Source organism: Chaetodon auriga, chromosome 14, assembly GCF_051107435.1.
Source record: "Chaetodon auriga isolate fChaAug3 chromosome 14, fChaAug3.hap1, whole genome shotgun sequence".
In the NCBI taxonomy this organism is placed as follows: Eukaryota; Metazoa; Chordata; class Actinopteri; order Chaetodontiformes; family Chaetodontidae; genus Chaetodon; species Chaetodon auriga.
In genome coordinates this window covers 3,270,826-3,290,696 of record NC_135087.1, presented here as the reverse complement: position 1 = coordinate 3,290,696, position 19,871 = coordinate 3,270,826, and the positions used below count along the sequence as shown (strand labels likewise).

Sequence of the window (19,871 nt, the reverse complement as noted above, 5' to 3'; positions counted from 1 at the left end):
AAAACAGCAGGTCCTGCCTTGTGTTTCTTCCCTTCCCCCTTTTTATGTGCCGACCTAACGGCATGGACGTCAACACGGGGGAGTTGGTCCCTAAAAAGAGTTCGACCGTGGAACTGGTTTGGATTTCTACAAACCGACAGGGTGAAAGGTTTGCACGTCAGATGGCATCATAGCAGACAGTCAAACAGTGAGCGGATCCCGCATGAAGGCATCAACTACAAGCACGCAGCCAAACAAACAGCTCTAATGAAGGCCTCTGAGAAAGACACTCTGCGTGTGACGGGACAAACAGGAGCTGGAGAGAGGCGACCGATGCAGTGACGTCACATAACAGCGACACCACATGACGCCTTGTTACCTTGTGGGGTGACATTTTATAAATGGGGAAATGAGTTTGGTTGTGCTGTTCAGGAACTTGCAAACGTGAAAAAAAAAAAAATCTTAATGTGATGTTTAGTAACATTTCAAATATCAGTGATATAACTTTTGGATTGAGCGCTTTTGTTCCTGGAAATAGCCTGATCCCAAACTGCCAAATAGCCGTGTCCTGAATAGCGAGCTGTTAGCAACGACAGCAGCCAGTTGGTTATCTCACAGTCGTTGTTAAGATGAATGCTGTTTCTCCAAACAACAGCATTGGTTTTTTGGTTTTTGTTCCGCCTTCCAGAACCATCACAAAGCATTTCCTGTGGTTTACATTTGGTTAACGTTGGGTACAGAGTGACTTGGCTGAGGTGAGGGAAAGGTCACGCTGCACTTTTGATCCTCTCACCGTAAGTTCAGCGGTACTGCACTAAGTAAAGTTGGAGGTATTGTTCAAGTTACTGAAAATCAGTAAATACTTGGACTCACTAGTTACTTCTCCTAAAAGTAACTGAATTATTTTACCAATTGCTGAATATAAAAGTAATTACTTACTTGGCAAAGTAACCGCTGAGTTTCATTTAAAAGTCCACGTCGACTCTCTCATTAACGTACATGCAGTTCTATTATTGTGGTGTTGCTGTGGCTCAGCGTGGGACAACAATTTTATCTCTCATTGTTCACATTATCACTGCGGTGACTGGAGTTATTAAGACTCCTGACCAGCAGAGGGCAGCAACAACTTGAGTTCCTACCTGCGAACCACACCTGTACTGTCCTGATTGGACAGTTGGATTTGGTAGAAAACAACCACAGGATGCTGGACTGACCAAACTTTGCTGCAGTGGTTAATGAATGATTGGATTTGATGAAGTTTCTTCCATTTATATTAGAAACACTTAAATCGACCACGATGAAGAGGAAGTCTTGCGCCACCATGAGGTCACCTGACCTGAGGCTGCATTTGTCTGCAGTCGTCAAGACAAAAGTGACGAGCCCATTTAAATTTCAGTGATCGTGACTGCAATAGATTAATTACAGCAACGCGTTACTGCCCCTGACCCTGAATGTGGTGATAAACTAAATTCTGTGTGCATTTTAAACGCCTCTGAACAAACATGATTGAAATGACTAATGGAGCACCAAACTTGCTGCTGCTGAGACATTTGAGCACGTTGTTCAAACTGTTGCTCTGATTGACTTGAACTTTGCAAAAACAGTTCAAACAACCTAAAAGGGAAAAACCGTCTGACTCGTCTCAGCCTGATCAGATTTGTGTAAATTCAGCAGCAGAGAAAAAAAAAGCTGGTAAACAGTGAAAATTCGCCCGTGTTGTTTGGGGAAACCTTCCCTCCTGACGGGGCCGCAGCTGTCAAAGACTCTCTGAGCAAGAGTGAGCACAAGCTGGGCGAGCCTGCAGTTCATCCAGGAGGTGAAGAAGAAGAAGAATTCCCTTCAGGGGGAATTCTTATCAGCCAAACGCAAAGGCTTCATCCGCACACATTCATTAGGTGAAAGAAATGTTAACAGGCGGCGATCATATGCAATACACACTCTTTTCATGAGCAAAGGTCTCGACTTCGCTCGCACATTCAGCGATAATCCACAGTGAGTTTTGCTTCCAGCCAAGAAATCATTTGGTAACGGTCGGGCGCAGCGTTTTTAAAATGGTGGATATCTCATTTTGGAATTAAACTTAATCTGGTGAAGAGCTCCAGCACCAATACACACACAGAGGGAATTTCAGAGTGTTTGTCACGCGGCCCTGTGGACGCATGCAGCATGAGGATGGCACGGAAGGGGGGGGGGACTTTGAAGGTTACTGAGGCATTGTGGGCTGGGGGGGCGGGGGGGGGGGACTGAGAGCGACTTCTGTGAGGCTTCTCTTCAGCATTAAGCCAATATGTTTACATATTCATCCTATAACCAAAGATCAACAGCACGTCTTGGGGTGTTTCCCTGACTGCTAAAATCAAAGCCATCGCAGACAAAGAGGTGTGGGGGGGGGAGGCACCCATCACTCAGGTAGCTGACAAACACTGTCCTCTGAAACCATGTGAATGTGTGATTTAGAGGAGGGACGTCAGGACGAGCGCCATCTCTCCCCCTGAGAGGACTCTTTGATGTGACAGACGAGCATCCAAACGCAGTACACAGTTTTAATTTAGCGCAGAGAGCAAAAACAGCTCAGGAGTAAAAGAAGCAGGGATTCATTTATCCCCCAAACAATTAGTTTTTTTAATCAGCACAGGTAATCATGTGGCCTCTCGGGTCTGTAATAGATATTTGCATGTTGTTTTTTTTTTTCCCTCTCTGGCACTTTGACTCATTTCATGTATTTTTAAATCATGTGTGCAGACCTTCTCTGTGGAATACAAACACATTTAACAGTTTGACATTTTGGGAAATATGCTTATTTGCTTTCTCGCAGAGAGTCGCCCCGAGTGTTCCACCGGGCGTGTCTCTGCGGCGTCATGGCGGCGAGGCGGTTTTGTTCCCTCCTACACGCCGCTGCAAACCCCACCGGGTGTGTTTCAGAAGCAGAGCGCTTCGCCTGATTTTGTTGACTTGTTCTTTTTTTAATTGTGTTTATCGTTGATGTACAAGTCTGCGCAGGGTGTTTTATTTTGAAAACTGACTGGATTCTCTCCACTGTTCCTGTGTCTGACTTCCTGTCTGGCTCGATCTGCTCTGTGCAGATTGACGCCATGTCTGTCAAACTCGCCATGGAGCAGAGCGGAGATACACCTGTGGGGCTCTTCTGAGATGGAGTCTTCTTACTTTATCTTATCTTTGTAGATCTTTTTTACCTTTGGACAGAGCCTGGCTAGTTTCCAGTCTTTATGCTAAGCTAGGCTAACCGCCTAGCGCTCCAGCTTCATCTTTAACAGACGGATCCTGTATCACAGTGGTCATCTTCTCGCCTGACTCTTGATAAGAAAGATAATAATCCCAATTCCAAAAACATCAAACTGCTGTATTTCTTTGAAGGAAAAGGAAGCAAACGAAAATGAAACAACTGATTCTCTTACATGGAATTACATGATCTTACTCTTTATTCAAGAGCAAAGGAAAGCTTTGCTGATTCCACTTTTGTTCCTTGTCGGGCTCATCTCAGCGTCCTCCTGAGAAGAGAGAAACGCCTCGTCGCTGCCTCCAAATGAGATGTAATGGAACAAACTGATTTATTGGCCCAATGCAGCGACCTTCAGGACCATCTGTCTGACTGGTTACTAATGGAAAAGAGTTTTAAATGTCACAGACCTTTACTGTGTGAGCCTACCTTCTTAATTCTGGCCGGTAACTCTTTGACACTTGGCTGTGAAAAATACCTCGGCTGACATTATTTCTGCGAGACGGCTGGTTTACAGAAGGACTGCTCCTCGCTGAAGCCACGGGGCCAACGCCGCCAGGTGAGCTGTCTGAGGCTGCTTTTCATGGGGAATTCTAACAATGAAAACAGGGCTTTTTTTTGGATTTATGGAAACTGTCAGCAGGAGGAAGCTAGTCCAACGACAGTTCTCAGTGTTTTCAGAACAAAAGCAGCAGAAATCATCTGCCCTCATCTGGGTTACGCTCTTACCGTAAACCTGTGGGAGCGTTTCTGCGACATCCGCTGCTGCTTGTTTATTACCGCCTGTGTTTGATTGTGATGTCAGTCACATAAACACACATTTTCCCTTCACCTTCCTGCATCGGCAGCACGGGTCGATGGCATCGCCGTCGTGAAGTCTGCCTCACCTGCAGCTACGGCATCAAATGTACCTTAAAGAGTGCTCAGCTACACCGTCTGCGCCATGGATGTACACAAATATACAGTATTTTCAGTTATTTTCACCAACGAAATCTATTTTCTTACTCTCGAAGCCTTTTCCTGTGCTTGTCACACACACACACACACACACACACCTCTCTCAGCTATAATAAGGTAGTAATATTATTATTGTTGTTAGTATGATTACTAGGGAGATGCACCCATTTTCGTGAATGCAATGTCAATTTCACGTCCTCTAAATAAGCAGACGACTTTTAACACTAACGTAAAGGCTGCAGGTTAAATAAGCCGAGACATTATATGCGCGTCCTGTTCCGCCTTATTAGGAGTCCTGCAATAACCGTATCACTCAGTCATGATCTCTGAGGCGTCAGTCGAAAACACCACAAAGCACTGAGCGAGGCAGTTTTACAGAAACTTTTCCTCCTTGCAGCGTGGAGGAAGTGGTAGACAAAAAATAAAGATGTATAACCTCAATGACAAATAGGGCTGCATCTGATTCATGACTTTAGTTTCTCTATTAATTCAGTCCAAGAGATGCCAAAATACTGTCAACGAAATAGCAAATCTGAATATTTGAGAGGGAAGAGGCAACTTTTTTGATACTTTTGGTTGAAAAATGCAAAATTTTCTGTTAAAACAATTCGCTTCTGCTCTAAAAGTGATCAGACCTGCACTTCCTGTTGATATTTTCAAATTAGAAGTATCCAGCGAAACACTTGATGGCATGTGAGCAAACAGGAATTAGAGTCACAACTTCAGGCCTCCTCGGGCGTCGTAAAGTAGGCCACAGGATTCTCTATCTAATAAATAATGAGGTTTGTGAAAACATTTATCGGGAGAGTCACTGGAGACGCCCGACGCAGCCTGAGAGAACAGCCATCGCCGCTTCCTGTCCCACACCAAAACATCATAGATGAAACTTGTTTTATTATCAATTAATCTGCCAGTTGTTTTCAATCTGTCTGCAGTTTGCTCGAGCTCGAAGGCGACGTCACGTTTCGTCCAAGAAGTCCAAAACAGTTCAGCTACACTAACGCAAAGACAAGGACAGGCTGCAGATGTGAGGAGCTGCAGCCATCAAATGTTTGGCATTTCTTCCTGGGAAACGTCTGAATTATCCAAATAGCTGCTGATTAACTAATTATCAATCAATTCATTGACTTCTCTAAGCATCCTGTAATGTCTGAGTACTGTGCAGATTTGCATAAAGGCCTGTTTATCTGAAGGGCAAACAGCCATGGCTTCATAATTCATACTAACTATCATTACTATTTACCAGGAACAGTTAAAATAAAACACCAGACTGTCAAAAAGTGGCCAAAATAATAATCCCATCAATAAAACAATGTTCAGAGAGTCGATGGTCGTGCACACGCAGCCGTCTGAAACAAAGCGGCCGTCTCTCCGCCGTCCATCGGCCTGCTCATTTATTCATGCGGCACATGACGGCGGCTTCCTGTGGACGCTGCGCTCCTCTGAACTGCGTCTCAGCCTCGGCGCTGTGATCATAAACATTCATGTGCTCCGTCCGCATCGAGCTGTTCAGCCTGACAGATGCAGAGAGAGACGTACGCTGCCAAAGTGACATGAAGTCGCTCAAATCAAGGCTAAATGGGCTGCATGCGCTGCCGGATGCATCGTCTTCCCAGGCAGGTTCTCTGTTGGAGCTTCTGTCCTCAATGAACTTAAGATATTACAACTTGTTAGTGAGACAAAGTGACACAAACTTCCTGTTCTGTTGCCAGATAAGGTTGCTTATTCTAAGCAATATTTCCACCATAAATTGTGTCTGCAAGCCAAATTTTCCCCGTTGAATACAAACAGATTTAAGGGAATAGTTCGACGGGCGTCTCCGTCATATCGCCTGATTTTGTTAACTTGCTCAGATTTTGCTGATTTGGTCATTTTTCCTTGATACTTGTGCTTCTATTACGGACAACTAGGCATCGTAGTTAAATGGTTTCTTGTTTTTCGTACGTTTTAATCGTGTTTATTGTGCTTTTGCTGCTTTTGTCCATGTGTTTGAGAGCTGAGTGTTTGCAGTGTAGACGGACTCTCTGTTCTGATATAAAGCTTCACTTTACGATCAAATAAAGAGCTTTGTTCTGAATTTAAGCACCCAAATAAGGAACATTAAGTCAGGTCAAATAAATAAAACTTTTATTTTGTGCAGGTGAGTAACTAAAAAAATGTTTTTGCAGACCATAAACTCCTGAATTAGGTAGAATTTTCCTCTTCAGTTCGGACAGAGAGAAGTGAAATGAGCTGTGGTTCAGACGGCCTTATTTGTTTCTGTTATGAGTTAATCCACCGTCTCTGTCTGCCGTAAAGGCCTGCACACACATGCAGATAATTGTCAGACAGAGCTGATTAAGGACCTTTACATAGTTCACGCTCTGATGGTCCTTCAGAGACGGGCTCATTAGCAGTCATGAAGGCTATTCTGTTGTGAAATCAGACGTGGATTTGTTTAAATTGAGACAGACTGACAACCCGAAGAGTCACTGAACATTAAAGGTTCAAGGACACCTGGCCCTGCGAGGGAAAGGGACAGTCTGAATTCAGAAAGCTCCCTTCAGTGCTTTATGCAGCTCTCCTGTGCAGGTGACCTGAAGGGTGCATGCAGAGTTAAAGCTTTATCAGGTCAGAGACTGAGATCCAAATCACATTCACAAGCTTCAGTGCTTTTCTGCAGCGGAATAAAATGTGAAAGTATCTCAAACTATTTTCATTTGTAAGTTTAACAAGCCTAAAAAACATCTAAATACTGAAAGGCTCAATAAGAAAGTAGATAAATAAAACAACATTTCAGCATTGAAACCAAGCAATGACAGACAGCAGATTAAATAATGTGCATCAACAAAGCGTTTGCGTGCTGATCTTGTCCTCGCTGCATTTCGAAGCGACGCCACGTTTTGAGAAACAGGAGTCGGATCAGCAGATTAAAGTAACGCACTGTGCTTCAGCATCGTCCGTTCTGTGAATAAACTCCGGCCCTGACTCGACTCGACTCTCCTGCAACACCTGCGTCAGATCACAGCCTCAGTGAGCCAACGCGACGATGGCGCTGATGTGATTCCTACCGGCTGTCTCCAAAACTTCAGCGCCGTGCACATGCTTCTTCTTCTTTTAATTTGACGTATTTACTGAAGATATCGCAGATCCTTCATGGAGCCCCTTTTTACTGTCAAATTAAACATCATTTAATGAACTATGTCCTCAGTTTCATGTTTGCCTCCAGTCAGAACTTCAAAGGCCGACTGCCGTGTTCTGCTGTTGTAAATGTGTTCAGCTCGCTGCGTAGCTGTGCACCGACATGCACACCGAGGGCAGGAGGGTGCATAATGATGCATGGCCATGTTGGAAAACCTTGCTGATGCAACGCAATTTGTGAAATAGTTAATTTTCCTGTACTTTCACTGAAAGAGTTTGAGCAGGTGTAGGTACTGATGTGCAGACAGTAAAGTCTGAATCTCTTTATGCTAACTGAGGACGGCTGTATCAGTGTACAGGTGCATATTTCTGTCTATATGCTGCCTTTAGGTGCACATGCATGCAGTACGGAAATAAGAGATGTGTAACAGTTGGTTTCAAAACCTGCTTTGTGCAACTGAATCGGGTCTGAGTTACAGAACAAACAGCGTGGTGAACAGGAAAAGAAGAAGAGGGCAGCCGGTGTCACTGAAATGAACTAACCGATGATGAGATGTCCACAAAGCAACGGACATTAAGAGGCTCTTCAACCACCTGCAAAGAAACATTTCACTGAATGCGAAGAGGAGAATTTTCTCTGAGACGTGGCTTGAAGACGCAGCTTGAAGCTAACGATGAACGTGCCGAAATGTGGTGCAAGATCTGACGTTCATGTCCGCATGCGGCAGATAAACCAGGCTCACATGTGGCTAATGCTAACAAACAAGCCGGTCAGGCTGGAAAGTCCAGTCGCTTGATTTAAAAACAACAGCCAGCTCTGTGTGAAGTTCTCCTCCCAGCATTTCAAAGCTCCTCCTGCTGAGGATGCTGCTTTATCACAGCAGCTGTGGGCTGAACGTTTCAGGTGCATCCTGATGGGAGGGGGAACATGCAGACCACCGCACATCTGTCAGAGGAGAGTTAAGAGCAAAGTCGCTGTCCTCTGAGTTTTTGGGGGCTGCTCTTTGACGGATCGAGGACGTCACAAAAACCATCCTGCGACCTGACAGACGCCACTGTGACAGAACGGACGCTTACAGCGAGTGAGTGTGACTCGGTCCAAATACCAAACAGAAGCAATCCAGACTGTTACACGCCGGGCTTTTCAGCTGCCTCAGGCTCAACCACAGACTGGGAGGTGCAACTTCATCACCGACGATGCAGGAAGATGAAGAGAGGGAGAGTGAGGAAGAAGGATTCATTAAAACCACACCATGAATCAAACACCACCTCCCGGTGCTCACCTGACTAACTGACCCCTGATCACAGCTACGAGCCCATAAAGAGTCTCAGATCTGGCCCACGGTCTGTGATCATGACTAACAAACAGAGTTTTTCCTTTAATACGATAACGGATTTAGAACAAACCAGAATAACGTGGAGGAACAAAACTAACTTCCTCGTGGCTATTATAGTGCACCCTCACAGTATCTCACATCTACAAATGAGAAAGGAAAGTTTGCCTGCACATTCCAGATTGGGTCGCACTTAATTTACTTGTGAGGTATTAAGAGCCACTTGAGCTTATTTATCCTTCACAATCAATTACAGAGTCGTCGCTCACACGGCGATGAAGGAAGGACAAACAGCGGTTAAAAAGAAGTGACTGGCGAGACAGCTCCTCCACGAAGACGCCTTAGAAGATCAGGTCATGCAAAAAAAAAGACGCATGCAACCATCTGCAGAAAAGAGGAAGCTGTCGACTCGCAGGCAGGAAGTCAGGGCTGGTTAGAACAGAGCCTCACAGGCGTCTCATCACTTTCGCTGATGCGTATGCATGTTTGTGAGTCTCGTACTTAAAGTCAGGCCTTTCATCATTGCCCAACATATACATGAGGGAAATATCTGTCAGTCAGCCGAGTTTACATGTCACAAACCCACAAGCAAGAGCGTCTGCTCTGCTCGTCACTTCACGCAGTGTCAGCGTACGCCACATGACAAACCCTTTCTTCCTGATAAACCCAAACCTTCGTCTGATACCAGTTATCTGCAAAAAAGATGGCAGGCAGCCGCTTGTTGCCTTTGCAGCGATTGCGGTTTTTGCATCAGTTTGACGACTAGCAAGTAAGCAACAGCTGTTTGACAAAGACAGACGGAGCAGCTCGGCAGAGGAAATGTTACCTGAGACGTTCTGTCTCTGGGACCACGAATGCCTCTGTGGGCTGTAACTCAGACACCGGCCGACCCTTCCCTCTGCTCCCCAATCCCCTTTTTGATCCTCGTGTTCTCAAAAGAGAAAGAAAGTGAAGGCAACACGACTTCCCACAGTCCTTAAGAAAAAAAAAAACACATCTGCACGATGCATTCAGGGATAGTTTTAGTGATTTGGATGCCCCAGGCAAAGATTGAGACGAAGCCCACGCGGTGTGGAGTGTGCCGTGCCCACATTTAATCTGATTTACCACCTCTCTTATCAAGTCGCAGAGCACCATTACAGCTAAACACTGCAGGAAGCCCAGGCCTTCCCCACCTGGCCCGACGCACTCACAGAGACAACCAAACTATTTCCAGGCAGCTTGTTTCAGCAAACAAAGCCAAGAGAGGATTCTCCATAAACGCCCATAAATGCTCTTCACTCATTAAAAGAAGACAATGGCACCAGAGAAAGATTAGAAGCATACACTTCACACTGTAATTTGCTGAAACTGGGCGCGAGTGCAATCACAAGTCTCGTGAATGGAACTCCTTCTCCTAATTTTAATGGAGAAGAAGCAGGATGGATGTATTTTTAGCTGAAGTACAGTATCAGCGGGGTTGGGAGCTTAAATAATGGCCATCACCTCTAATCCCTGTTAAAAGCAGCAGGCGGTTTAGGAGTTTAGAGAGGAGCAAGAAACAAATATTCATCACCAAGTACTAATGGAGGAATAAAAATGAGCTTCGTAGGTTGAATTTACATTTCAGGACATACATTCCTCTCCTCTTGAAGTGTTATAAAACAAAGATATCAGTGTGCTTAAGCTGCAACTAACAAGCTTGTAAAACACTCAAATGTGTTTCCATCACTGCTATCTGTTGCCTACATTGTTTGCTTGAGATTAAAAATGATTTTGGTGAGCAGAGCAGTGACATTACATCGCAAACGCAGTGAGAAAAGCCACAAACTGACGGCCAAAACCGAGCTACTTATCGCCAAGATAAATCAATAAAAGGGTGCATTTCTAAAGGAAGGTACCCACGCTGTTTGACCTTCATTTAATTACACAGTGTGTTTCTTGAAGACTGCAGATGTAATGCACATTCGGGCTGCCGTTTGATGGCTCAAGGTATTTTAATCAACTGAAAGGGAAGGACCTTATACACTCTACAAGCAGTTGTGGATGACTTTATTGCTAAGATTCACTCATTACTCCAACTCAGTACAGACTCTGCTTTAAAAAATAGCATTTTGATGTGCATTTAAATGTTCCATGCCAGCACAAAGTCAACTGATATGACCCTCGGTGCGTCTATAAAGCAGCCATTCTGAGCCAACCTCCCTCCCCTCGCAGGCTGATCTATGCAGGGCAGTGTGCTGCAGGTACATGCAAAACAGATGCCAGAAGCCCCAGGAGGGCCAAACCCTGGAATTTAAGGGAGAAGTGAGGCTGAGAAGTGAAGAGGGCAAGAGATTAAAAGGTGCCCCTGCTGCGTTTGTAGGGGAATCTACGAGGGCTGGGCCGGCACCGAGGAGGGGGCTGGGCCTTTTGTTGGCTAATTGTGCCCACAGGCCGTCTTGGCACCCGTCCTCTCTGGAGCCGCGGTCGTTGAGGGAGCCCAGGCGGAGAGGGAATTCCTCCCGTCGCTCCGCTCTGAGCTGCTCTGTTTGCTCGTATACACGTTTTAAACAGCAGGCCCACATTTGGCCTTCACTCATCTTTTTACTCTGCAGGATTTTTAAAGAACTTCAGTCGGCACGCTAATTCCACACACGTTGTAAATGGCAGTTTACAGTTCGCGCGGTGTTTCCCAAGAGGTGTGGGGGCACAGCCTGGAGTTAGGTGAGAGGGCATGGCTGTGCATTTTGTCTGAACCATCCTGAAAACATTTACTCTGATGCATTTCTGTTTTTCATGAATAGGTTGTTTGCGGTCATGTGACATTAAATTCAGGCGGAGGGCAGGAAGTGGAAACCGCGACGGGCGAGATGGAGGAAAGTTCTTACTGTGCCAGTTTAGATGAAAAGACGAGAGAAAGGTATGAAAAGAAAATCAGAACAGATGTTGGATGTGACCCTTAAGATATGAAGAAGAGCAAAGGTTGTGAAGAAGGACGCGAAGCTTTTATTGTCCCGTGGATTAACCGAGCAGGAAACACTCAGCGCCGTGCTGCAGGTTCACGCTCACAGCAGATCAAACTCGTCATTACTCGTCGACTTCTGTGTTTATTAGAAAGAGACATGGCAACTTCCATTTGGAAAAAAAAACTGATGATATTCTCCACACCAAGACCCAAAGATCAGCTAAAGGAAAAATGATCAGATCATAACTTGCAGCCCTTTATTAAACCCTCAAGAGGAGAGATATATCCACATTAACTTCCTGGGTGACAGCTGCTCTCCGCCAAGCTCCTCCCGAACATCTCCAATCATTATCCTATCTCTGAGGGGACCCACGGACTCCTCATGAAGGAGCGCGACCGCTTGTGTTTGAGATCTTATCCTTCCCATCACCAGGTGGGGGCAAATCCACATCACGCCGGCCTGGGAAAGCGTCTGGAGGAGCTGGTGGGGGGGGGGGGACTCCTCTGTCATCGTGTTCCAGATAAGCAGTCAAAACTGGATGGACTGATTGCTCAGGTGGGAAGCCACCCCGGCGCGTTTCTGCAATACTGTAACCACAGAGCTTCAGCGAGGGGTAGTTTCAAACCAAAGCAGGTTTGCATGATGTAATATGAGGAGGAAACAAGATTTGGTTTGATTCTTAAACGAATCTCAACGCCACAAGGTCACGGCCACGTTCGTCCCGGCTCCATCTGGACAGGTCTCTGCTGGTCTCTCATCACATTCACAGTCTCACGCTTTCACACTCATTTGTCAGCCTTCCCGCAGTTCGGCTCATCCATACCCTGCGATGTTAACTCACTCTGAATCTTAAACTACAGCAGCGAAAAAATGAGATATAGATTTCAGAAGCCGGCAGTCAATAAAATCTCACCTTTCCAGAGGTGACGCATTTACTGTAGACGTGAAGCTGCATTTTTAATCAATACTTCAAACCGGAGTAGACGTTATACAACCACTAAGGAAAAACAGACAGTGAAACACAGCGACCGGCAAAAAAACACTTTCCTGAACAATTGGTTGATTGGTTCATTGACAGAAAATCAATCAGGGAATCAATTAATTTGAATTTTTTCGTCAAATTTGCTGAACAGTGTAAATTTCCCTGGTTTTCGTGATATTAAACTGATTCTGGACTGTCAAAAAAAGGCATGTGAAGACTTCACCTTGGGCTTCAGTTATCTGTGGCGGCCACTTTCCAGTATTTTATGACCAGTTTTCAGGTTGAATGAATAATCAGTGGAGAGGATGAACTGAAGCTAACCATTATCATCAGTCCTTATTATACACTGTTTTCAAGGGATTTAATAACAAGCTTTTGAATTATGCCAGTTATTTTTTGGTTTTCACCAAAAACCACCAAAAACACTTCCTCTTTGTCTTGCACGTGGTGTCTGGCCACATGTATCTGAGTGCTCATCAGTGTCATCTGCAGGTTATCAATACGTTTAGCCAATGAAGTCCTTAAAAGATTCCACTCAGCCAAACAAGCCTGTGCCGTCCTCCAGCCAGACATCCGAGGTAAACACCACATTATTTGATGCATGCTTTTATCCGAAGAACCTTGAAGTACAATGAGTCACTTCGATGGAAAAAAAAAAACCTCTCCTTGAAGCAGATTGGTAGAAATCCTCATTCAAACTCAAGGGTATAATGAAGCGCATGTTTGCAGCGAGCTCTCCAGCAAGTCTTCAGCCAGCGGTGCTGACGCTGTTAACATGGAGAGAAATCAAAGTTTGTAACTTCACACTGACACTAATTACAACACTTAATGTCAATAGATGGTCATTAAATTGGGGGAGCACCATCCTGCTCGCACTAGACCTCATCCCTGGCTGTTTAATCCGTGACGCAGGAGACGCTGCTCCAGCTTCTTTCTAAACGTTAGAAAAATCAAAATGAAGAAATGAAAACATGACTGCGAGTGTCTGACGGGCCGCTGGCTCTGCCGCAGACAGCTGTGTCCCCGGGCTGGCGTCTGACGTTGATGATGTCACAGCCTTGGCCACGAGGCTGGCTACGAGCGAGCTGTCTGGCAAGCAGGTGGACTCTGGCTGGGCTGATGCTGGACAGCAGCGCGAGTGTGTGCACTCAGCCGTATGCTGCTGATGTGTGTGCGTGGGAGTGTGTTTCCATCTATCGCACATCCGTGTGTATAGTTTATCTGTAAGAGTTTTAAAGGGATAGTTCATGCAGAGCTGCTTCAGGCTGAGGTGCAGCAGGGCCGTGGCCACAGGCAAGCCTGACCGAGCCGGTCAAAGCAACACAGGGCGACGCAACAGGCGTCAGCCAGAGAGCAGCAATGACCACCGCGGGTTCGCCCTCAACGTGATTCATTTTGATTCATTTTCTAATTGAGGACGTGCATCTGTGCTAAAATCCGGTCCTGCAGCGTCTCCGTGTTTTTCGTCAATGTTAGACTTGTCTCTTGGCGTCGGGTCTGTGGACTGAAAGGCTCTGCAGTAATCCTCTGGTCCTTTCACCTGAGAGGGATTGATAGTTATAGCGAGCTGGCTACTGCGAGTTCACAGATGAATCCGGGCCTGTCTGCGGCGCGGCGAGACGAGGCTTCGTGACTGAGGGGAGCGCAGGAGCATGCTCCAATTTAAAGCCCTCCACCCCCGGCGCTTCATTTTCTCACCCCCATTTTCCTTGTTTGTCCTCCCTCCATCTATCTGTATGTCTCACTCTCCGTTTTGCATAATTTTCCTTTTCTCCCCTGCTTCTCTGTCCTCTCTCCATCTGTCACACACAGGTACGGGATTACGCTCAGGTGCTGCAGCAGGGATGCTCTGCTGTGTGTTGGTGTGTGTGTGAGCTGAGGGGTGAGTGACTGAGGGTGTTGTTCCACTGTGTGCACACACACACACACACACACACACACACACACATCAGCCAAGCGCTCGCTGAAGAAATTGGCTGCCTCGATTTTCATAGAAGGGGGGGTAGAAAAAAAGCCAGTGCTCGGGGATTCCTGCTAATTGCTTGCACATTCCCCTCTTCCTCTGGCTCGATTAAAGCCAGGCCACCATCTCCCTTTCAAGTCTGCTGTTCTCCACACGGCGCTCTACTGTACGCCGCTCCAGCCCGCCCGCCATCCGACGGCATATCTCACTGCTTTCCATTTGTGGTGTCCCCCCACAGAACTACACACACACACACACACACAGTTTCGTCTGAATTGATGTGAGACAGCGGGAGAGAAAATGCCGGCGAGGTCTAGTCGACTGTGTATCCGTCAGGCTGCCTGTTTCCACCTTATGTGAGGTCCTTGTACGTGTACTCGGGGTAAAATGCGGCTTTGGATCCTAATGTTTCAGCTGCAGCATACAGATGAGATGAAATACACAGTTTACAGTACTGGTACCTTGTAGCACGCGGGGCCCCAGTGAGAATCAAACCACTAACCTCAGCAGTGTCGGTGCCCTGCCCTGCTCAGCAGCTGTCCCTTCGCTTAGTTTAGCTGTCCCCCGCTCCACCCTGACAGCCTTTAAGTGAAGAAACCTTGGCTACCGACTGCTCTCCAGCTTATCGTCCTACAGTGTGTCTCCCTCGTTTAATCCTCCGCCTGACAGTGGGGGCAGAGCGGTTTGTGTAGTCATCTGTCCATTTTGTGTCTTCAGCCTTGTCTCTACAGTGTGAGGTGAGGTCTTTCTGCCCTTGCACGTCACTCAGCGTGAACCGTGCTGCTCTGCTGATGTCTCTCTGCACCAGAGCCACCAATAAAGTCACACTTCTTTACATTTATCGTACAGTGCAGACAAACCTTAACTGCAGATACTAGAATTATGTCGGCACCTGGGTTCAGTTTTGATGCTGCACCGTAAATTACACCATCACGACAAGTGACAAGGACAAAAGGACACTTCTTATGGACAAAAAACATACGTGCCATATATGCGAACCCAGCACTGAACAGCTGTGTGGAACCAGCAGCCGGGTATAAATAACCTCAGTGTGAGCGGGAAGGAGAAAATGTCCGCAGGACTCATCGTACGACATGATGCAACTTGTTTCTGCAGTTCAAAACGCATCTTCTTTGAATTGCGTGGGTCATACATAATGTGTGTGTGTGTGTGTGCGTGCTCGTGCACGCGTGTCCGTGAGATTGTAATACAGAGTGCGTGTTAACACCCTGTTTTATACCTGCTATACATGCTGCCACACTCTATTTAGCACACTGATATTTCTGCTCAGTCACATGGAAAGAGAGGCTTTACAATCAAGCTTTGGGAATTCATCGACACGGGCATCCTCAGACATCTTGGAATAATTACGATGATGGGGAGGGGGGGTACATATCGAGAGGAGGGGAGCAGCAGAGCGCCATGTCTACCACTCTGTTGTGTTCTGTTTGTTGGTTTTAAATTAAATTCACTGCAAAGGAGAAAGTACTCTGCACAGTACAAATTGTTCTGTGCTGGAAACGCCGTGCAGCCTTCGCAGAGCGAACGAGAGCAATATGAAACGGGAACTGAAACACACACCTCGCCTGCTCACGGCGCTGCTTTCCGCGCTGTAACCTGTAGAGTAATCTTTAATCTGCAGTGAATGGGTGTGTGCATGCTAGAGGGTGGTGGTAAACTGTGGCCTAATTACACGTCAGCGAGCCCGAGCAGCTGTCATGACCAGAGAGAGGACCACCAACACTGTGCATGCTTTTTGATTTCTCTAAACACCAGCATTTATGCGTAACTTCTTTGGAGCGCATGCAGGAGATTATGTGCATGTTCGCGTCACGTCTGCGTGCATTAATTCATGCTTCTGCTCGACTCATCCTCTGCTTTAAATCCAGAGACAATGGCAGCTGACAATCTGCTTTATTTCTGAGTTAAAAGCGAGCGGGGAGATTAAGACGTGACCTCTCTGTGCAGTCAAATTAAAGGGGATGAGATCTGCACTGAAGGGCCCCGAACATCAGTTCCTCATCTTCTACTTTCACCCACTGAAAACCGCCCGAACACTCAGAAACTCCAACATGCAATCAGCTGCTAAAAACAAAGCACACGAGAGCAAACAAAGAGCTATACGTCCAGCGTCTCCACAGTCATTGTCAATGGCAGCCACTGTATTTATAATCACAGTTAAAAATAACTGTACTGGTGTAACTGGTGGAACTTGATTTATGATCACTGGTTGCTCTCCTGGGATGCAGCACACTAGTATTTAGACCCCATTTTATTTGGCCGGTGATTAAGAGGACAAAGCAGTTTTTCTTTCATCCTCATAATAATAGATGCTTTTTATACTGTTGCTATAAAGCAATGGAGACATGTGGAATTAAAAGGCTTGCAGAAGTAACACGCTAAACACCACGTTGGAGGACATTTTTGGGCATGCTGCTGATCGGGATGGGCTGCTTAAATAGCTTGTAAATTCCACATTAGGGTGTAATTTCAGAACAGATCTTAGCGATGCCCAAAGCCTTCATGATGCATGTTCTTCCTACTGTGAAGACCAAAATACAGCCGAGGTACCGCGGAGCGATGCGACCGTACTGTTGACAATAATCACCATTTGGTTTGCTCATACGTTTCAGTTTGGGCTTCACAGCAGCATCTGAGTGCCTGACTTTAAAACTGGGCTTCTTCACGTCAGTGCAGTCACATATAAACTGGGTGAACTGATGTTTGGGTCCTTTTTGACGGTGCTAAAGTGTGAGATTGATTTCCTTTGGACCTTGATGGAGCTTGTGCTAATACATCTGGCATTGATTATTTATTCAGAAATCCATCAGTTTGAGGTGTAAGTTAGTCTGGTCCTTGAATAGGAATTACTTCTTGGTCTTAACTTCCCTTTTGAACTGAGATAAGATCATCAGGCGAACAAATTCAGCTATACTCTTGTCATTTGAATTAGTAAAACAACACAGTTATTCAGTCAGTTGTTGCTTATAATTATGTTTATATTTCAGTTTTTATTGCATTATAAAAAAAGATTCAGACAGTCTTCAGGGTTTAATTCATAAAAATTATTGATACAAAGAAGCACTTTTTTTTTTTATCACTCTCTGTTACTTAAAGCTGTGTTCAATGTAAACTGTGCTGATTAGCATCTTTTTGAAACATAACGGTTCAGTTTCAGCCTGCTCCATTAAAAAAATATGAGTATTTGTTGTGAAATGTGGTAAAACTCAAGAACCTGGAACTTATTTCTAATAACACATAGAGGAGGAAACGACTTTAACCTCAAGCCTTCAATCTCAAATTTAGCTACACCGCGGTCATGACTCAGAGATGCAAAACTATTCTCACGGTCGATTTATCTGCACAGTATTATTCACTTTTGGGCTAAAATGTCAGAAAATAGTGAAAAATTGACCCTTTTAATTTCCCACAGCTGAGTGTGACATCTTGCAATGTCTTGTTTTGTCTACATTAGTATTATTATTATTGTTATTATTGTTATTATGCATGACCAAGAAAAGTATCATAACTTCATGTCATGAAAGTGGAACCAGCAAACGTTTATGCGACAGTGATTCGGCCCTGTCTGTATTAGCAGTGTGTGCATCACTCCACGTCACAAACTGCACAGGAAGAGGGCTGCAGGACGTCAACAGAAATAAATCTCAGGTTTGTGAGAGACAATGCACTGAAAGTCTGAACTTCTCAGCAGGAAGCAGACTGAAGAGCGTCATGTGGCACCATCGATGTGGCACGTTCATGTCCAGAGGCGCAAGGAGCAACTTAGAGACTTGGTGAGACGAGGGAAAATCTGCTCTAATAAAGTGTATGGGAGTGTGTTGGGAGCCGGTGTCAATCGTGACCAATTACATGGGTTCATTTCGATGTTGTGACCAGAGGCCAGACCACCCTTTCTGGAAGGGGAAATTAAAATTCTCATCAAGGACGTGCAGACAAGAAATTGCGAATCGCAGCAGTGGACCTCCGTCTACTAAAGGGACGGAGACAGAGCGCCGCGTACGATGAGACACCTCAATACCAAACAGCTGCATGACGGCGAGGAGCTCGAGAAAACGCAGCTTTGCTCGTGCAGAGCTGCAGTTTGAGCTGTTTACCTGCTCAGAACAGAGCCCACAGTGATATTTCTGCCATCCTGACGGTCTCACTCGAGGAGCAGCGCAGACGACGTTACTGTGGTTTTCCAATACCGAAAACAGTACAGAGGAATTAATCATGTTGTTACGGGTGAAATCCTATTATCATCATTTACATTACCATTAGTAGCAGCAGTGGTTGTTGTGGTAATTGCACCTTATTGATGTCAGAGTGAGAAAATCCTTTACCATTGAAATACTAAGTGATACGATCCGCAGCACCAACCAGAGTCTTCACATTCAGACACAGATGTAAGAACATCTGCCTGTAAACTGTCAGAAACGAACCACCTTCACTCACTGCTCCATAGTTCTGCCACAGTAGGCGATTAAACAGATTACGATGAAGATGAACACATCGCACAGACCAGCTTCAGTCCGACTCGACGCTGGCCGCCTAAATGACAGGAAGTGCTCTCATCACGCTTCCAGCTCTGCAGGCCTGTAAAAAAACAACTCTGCTTTACTTCAAAAGCACCATCTCTGGCCTGTTTTACCATTTCTCCCTAAATACACAGCTGTCCATGGTACGGCTGTGTGTGTGTGTGTGTGTGTGTGTGTGTGTGTGTGTGTGTGTGTGTGTGTTTTATGTATTCAAATACCCAGATAAAGGAGTGTGTATGCATGTAAATGTGTGCGTGGGAGAAGAAGAATGAAAACAAAAAACAAAGAAAATGGAGTAAGACAGATATAAAGGATACAGTATGAAGACAAACAAGAGGATGTGTGTGTGTGTGTGTGTGTGTGTGTGTGTGTGTGTGCGTGTGTTGCAGTGAATGTGTGGTCTTCTTGGTTCCGTGTTCCTTGAACTGTGCATGACGAGTGTCTGTGTTGACACATCTACATAATTGTTTTGTGTGTGTAAACCAACAAATTATGTAGATACAATGAATTGTGTATATAATTACGTGCAGAGTGTGTGGACAATATCTGAGACACAGTTGCGTGTGTGTGTGTGTGTGTGTGTGTGTGTGCGCGCGTGTGTGTGAATTATCAGAAAAAGCTTGCGTGAATACATCGTGCGTGTGTGGCCGTCTTGTCGTGTCTTGCATGGACGTGTTTTTGTGATATTTCAGTGCTGGTGTGTATTTGTGTTTGTGTGTGTGTGTGTGTGTGTGTGTGTGCGTGCAGCACTGTATAATCATTTGTATGTGTGTGTCGATGTGTGTTTCTCCTCTGCCCAGATGGCTGTGCTCAGAGGCTGGAGCTTCTGAGAT

At 45.5% G+C, this 19,871-nt stretch overlaps 1 protein-coding gene across 5 annotated transcripts in view; it reads right to left on the bottom strand.

The window, feature by feature from the left end:
• Positions 1 to 19,871, bottom strand: part of slc4a11 (solute carrier family 4 member 11) — a 94,926-nt gene that overhangs the window by 55,053 nt on the left and 20,002 nt on the right. The window lies entirely within an intron of this gene.